The sequence below is a fragment of the Engystomops pustulosus genome, chromosome 3 (genome assembly GCF_040894005.1).
Source record: "Engystomops pustulosus chromosome 3, aEngPut4.maternal, whole genome shotgun sequence".
Lineage (NCBI taxonomy): Eukaryota > Metazoa > Chordata > Amphibia > Anura > Leptodactylidae > Engystomops > Engystomops pustulosus.
In genome coordinates, this window is record NC_092413.1 from 228,074,779 (window position 1) to 228,080,778 (window position 6,000).

Here is a 6,000-nt window from a genome sequence, read left to right on the forward strand (position 1 = left end):
CATTATTATTCTGGGGGCACTGTATGTGTGTGACATTATTATTCTGGGAGCACTGTATGTGTGTGACATTATTATTCTGGGGGGGGGGGGGGACTAAATGTGTGTGACATTATTATTCCGGGGGCACTGCATGTGTGTGACATTATTATTCTTGGGCACTGTATGTGTGTGATATTATTATTCTGGGAGCACTGTATGTGTGTGACATTATTATTCTGGGGACACTGTATGTGTCTGACATTATTATTCTGGGGGTACTGTATGTGTGTGACATTATTATTCTGGGAGCTCTGTATGTGTGTGACATTATGATTCTGGGGGCACTGTATGTGTGTCAAATTATTATTCTGGGAGCACTGTATGTGTGTGACACTATTATTCTGGGGGCACTGTATGTGTGTGACATTATTATTCTTAGGGCACTGTATGTGTGTGACATTATTATTCTGGGAGCACTGTATGTGTGTGACATTATTCTGGGAGCACTGTATGTGTGTGACATTATTGTGCTAAGGGCACTGTATGTGTGTGACATTATTATTCTGGGAGCACTGTATGTGTGTGACATTATTGTGCTGATGGCACTGTATGTGTGTGACATTATTATTCTGGGAGCACTGTATGTGTGTGACATTATTATTCTGGGGGCACTGTATGTGTGTGATATTATTATTCTGGGAGCACTGTATGTGTGTGACATTATTATTCCGGGGCACTGTATGTGTGTGACATTATTATTCTGGGAGCACTGTATGTGTGTGACATTATTATTCTGGGGACACTGTATGTGTGTGCCATTATTATTCTGGGGGCACTGTATGTGTGTGACATTATTTTTCTGGGGCACTGTATGTGTGTGACATTATTATTCTGGGGACACTGTATGTGTGTGACATTTTTATTGAGGGCATACTGTATGTGTGTGACATTATTATTCTCGGGGCACTGTATGTGTGTGACATTATTATTCTGGGAGCACTATATGTGTGTGACATTATTATTCTGGAGATACTGTATGTGTGTGACATTATTATTCTTAGGGCACTCTATGTGTGTGACATTATTATTCTGGGGGCACTGTATGTGTGTGACATTATTATTCTGGGGCACTGTATGTGTGTGACATTATTATTCTGGGAGCACTGTATATGTGTGACATTATTATTCTGCGGGCACTGCATGTGTAATACATTATTATTCTGGGGCACTGTATGTGTGTGACATTATTTTTCTGGGGCACTGTGTATGTGTGACATTATTATTCTGGGAGCACTGTATGTGTGTGACATTACTATTCTGGCAGCACTGTATGTGTGTGACATTATTGTGCTGAGGGCACTGTATGTGTGTGACATTATTATTCTGGGGACACTGTATGTGTGTGACATTATTATTCTGGGGGCACTGTATGTGTGTGACATTATTATTCTGGGAGCACTGTATGTGTGTGACATTATTATTCTGGGGCACTGTATGTGTGTGACATTATTATTCTGGGGCACTGTATGTGTGTGACATTATTATTCTGGGAGCACTGTATGTGTGTGACATTATTATTCTGGGGGCACTGCATGTGTGTGACATTATTATTCTGGGGCACTGTATGTGTGTGACATTATTTTTCTGGGGCACTGTATGTGTGTGACATTATTATTCTGGGGACACTGTATGTGTGTGACATTATTATTCTGGGGGCACTGTATGTGTGTGACATTATTATTCTGGGAGCACTGTATGTGTGTGACATTATTATTCTGCAGCACTGTATGTGTGTGACATTATTGTGCTAAGGGCACTGTATGTGTGTGACATTATTATTCTGGGAGCACTGTATGTGTGTGACATTATTATTCTGAGGACACTGTATGTGCGTGACATTATTATTCTGGGGGCACTATATGTGTGTGACATTATTATTCTGGGGGCATAGTATTTGTGTGACATTATTATTCTGGGGGCACTATACATGTGTTTGACATTATTATTCTGGGGCACTGTATGTGTGTGACATTATTATTCTGGGGGCACTGTATGTGTGTGACATTATTATTCTGGGGACACTGTATGTGTGTGACATTTTTATTAAGGGCATACTGTATGTGTGTGACATTATTATTCTGGGGGCACTGTATGTGTGTGACATTATTATGGGGCACTGTATGTGTGTGACATTATTATTCTGGGGACACTGTATGTGTGTGACATTTTTATTGAGGGCATACTGTATGTGTGTGACATTATTATTCTGGGAGCACTGTCTGTGTGTGACATTATTATTTTTGGGCACTGTATGTGTGTGACATTATTATTCTGGGGACACTGTATGTGTGTGAGATTATTATTCCGGGGGCACTGTATGTTTGTGACATTATTATTCTGGGAGCACTGTATGTGTGTGACATTATTATTCTGGGGGCACTGTATGTGTGTGACATTGTTATTCTGGGGTACTGTATGTGTGTGACATTATTTTTCTGGGGCACTGTATGTGTGTGACATTATTATTCTGGGGACACTGTATGTGTGTGATATTTTTATTGAGGGCATACTGTATGTGTGTGACATTATTATTCTGGGGGCACTGTATGTGTGTGACATTATTATTCTGGGAGTACTATATGTGTGTGACATTATTTTTCTGGGGATACTGTATGTGTGTGACATTATTATTCTTAGGGCACTGTATGTGTGTGACATTATTATTCTCGGGGCACTGTATGTGTGTGACATTATTATTCTGGGAGCACTGTATGTGTGTGACATTATTATTCTGGGGGCACTGCATGTGTGTGACATTATTATTCTGTGGCACTGTATGTGTGTGACATTATTTTTCTGGGGCACTGTATGTGTGTGACATTATTATTCTGGGGACACTGTATGTGTGTGACATTATTATTCTGGGGGCACTGTATGTGTGTGACATTATTATTCTGGGAGCACTGTTTGTGTGTGACATTATTATTCTGGGGGGGAGGAAAATATGTGTGTGACATTATTATTCCGGGGGCACTGTATGTGTGTGACATTATTATTCTGGGGGCACTGTATGTGTGTGATATTATTATTCTGGCAGCACTGTATGTGTGTGACATTATTGTGCTGAGGGCACTGTATGTGTGTGACATTATTATTCTGGGAGCACTGTATGTGTGTGACATTATTATTCTGGGGGCACTGTATGTGTGTGACATTATTGTGCTGAGGGCACTGTATGTGTGTGACATTATTATTCTGGGAGCACTGTATGAGTGTGACATTATTATTCTGGGAGCACTGTATGTGTGTGACATTGTTATTCTGGCAGCACTGTATGTGTGTGACATTTTTATTGAGGGCATACTGTATGTGTGTGCCATTATTATTCTGGGGGCACTGTATGTGTGTGACATTATTATTCTGGGAGCACTATATGTGTGTGACATTATTATTCTAGGGGCAATGTATGTGTGTGACATTATTATTCTGGGAGCACTGTATGTGTGTGCCATTATCAATCTGGGGGCACTTTGTGTGTGTGACATTATTATTCGGGGCACTGTATGTGTGTGACATTATTTTTCTGGGGCACTGTATGTCTGTGACATTATTATTCTGGGGACACTGTATGTGTGTGACATTTTTATTGAGGGCATACTGTATGTGTGTGACATTATTATTCTGGGGGCACTGTATGTGTGTGACATTATTATTCTGGGAGCACTATATGTGTGTGACATTATTATTCTGGGGATACTGTATGTGTGTGACATTATTATTCTTAGGGCACTCTATGTGTGTGACATTATTATTCTGGGGGCACAGTATGTGTGTGACATTATTATTCTGGGGCACTGTATGTGTGTGACATTATTATTCTGGGAGCACTGTATGTGTGTGACATTATTATTCTGGGGGCACTGCATGTGTGTGACATTATTATTCTGGGGCACTGTATGTGTGTGACATTATTTTTCTGGGGCACTGTATGTGTGTGACATTATTATTCTGAGGACACTGTATGTGTGTGACATTATTATTCTAGGGGCACTGTATGTGTGTGACATTATTATTCTGGGAGCACTGTATGTGTGTGACATTATTATTCTGGGGACACTGTATGTGTGTGACATTATTATTCTGGGGGCACTGTATGTGTGTGATATTATAATTCTGGGAGCACTGTATGTGTGTGACATTATTATTCTGGTAGAAATGTATGTGTGTGACATTATTGTGCTGAGGGCACTGTATGTGTGTGACATTATTATTCTGGGAGCACTGTATATGTGTGACATTATTATTCTGGGGGCACTGTATGTGTGTGACATTATGATTCTGGGAGCACTGTATGTGTGTGACATTATTATTCATGGTAGCACTGTATGTGTGTGCAATTGTTATTCTGGGGCAGTGTATGTGTGTGATATTATTATTCTGGGGGCAATGTATGTGTGTGACATTTTTATTGAGGGCATACTGTATGTGTGTGCCATTATTATTCTGGGGGCACTGTATGTGTGTGACATTATTATTCTGGGAGCACTATATGCGTGTGACATTATTATTCTGTGGACAATGTATGTGTGTGACATTATTATTCTGGGAGCACTGTATGTGTGTGCCATTATTATTCTGGGGGCACTGTATGTGTGTGACATTATTATTCTGGGGCACTGTATGTGTGTGACATTATTTTTCTGGGGCACTGTATGTGTGTGACAATATTATTCTGGGGACACTGTATGTGTGTGACATTTTTATTGAGGGCATACTGTATGTCTGTGACATTATTATTCTGGGGGCACTGTATGTGTGTGACATTATTATTCTGGGGCACTGTATGTGTGTGACATTATTATTCTGGGGATACTGTATGTGTGTGACATTATTATTCTTAGGGCGCTCTATGTGTGTGACATTATTATTCTGGGGGCACTGTATGTGTGTGACATTATTATTCTGGGGGCACTGTATGTGTGTGACATTATTATTCTGGGGCACTGTATGTGTGTGACATTATTATTCTGGGAGCACTGTATATGTGTGACATTATTATTCTGCGGGCACTGCATGTGTAATACATTATTATTCTGGGGCACTGTATGTGTGTGACATTATTTTTCTGGGGCACTGTGTATGTGTGACATTATTATTCTGGGAGCACTGTATGTGTGTGACATTACTATACTGGCAGCACTGTATGTGTGTGACATTATTGTGCTGAGGGCACTGTATGTGTGTGACATTATTATTCTGGGGACACTGTATGTGTGTGACAATATTATTCTGGAGGCACTGTATGTGTGTGACATTATTATTCTGGGAGCACTGTATGTGTGTGACATTATTATTCTGGGGGGGGGGGGATATATGTGTGTGACAATATTATTCCGGGGCACTGTATGTGTGTGACATTATTATTCTGGGGACACTGTATGTGTGTGACATTATTATTCTGGGGGCACTGTATGTGTGTTATATGATTATTCTGGGAGCACTGTATGTGTGTGACATTATTATTCTGGGGGCACTGTATGTGTGTGACATTATTATTCTGGGAGCACTGTATGTGTGTGACATTATTATTCTGAAGACGCTGTATGTGCTTGACATTATTAGTCTGGGAGCATTGTATGTGTGTGACATTATTGTGCTGAGGGCACTGTATGTGTATGACGTTATTATTCTGGAAGCTCTGTATGTGTGTGACATTATTATTCTTAGGGCACTGTATGTGTGTGACATTATTATTCTGGGAGCACTGAATGTGTGTGACATTATTATTCTGGGAGCACTGTATGTGTGTGACATTATTATTCTGGGGCACTGTATGTGTGTGACATTATTCTTCTGTGGGCACTGTATGTGTGTGACATTATTATTCTGGGGGCACTATATGTGTGTGACATTATTATTCTGGGGGCATAGTATTTGTGTGACATTATTATTCTGGGGGCACTATACATGTGTTTGACATTATTATTCTGTGGCACTGTATGTGTGTGACATTATTATTCT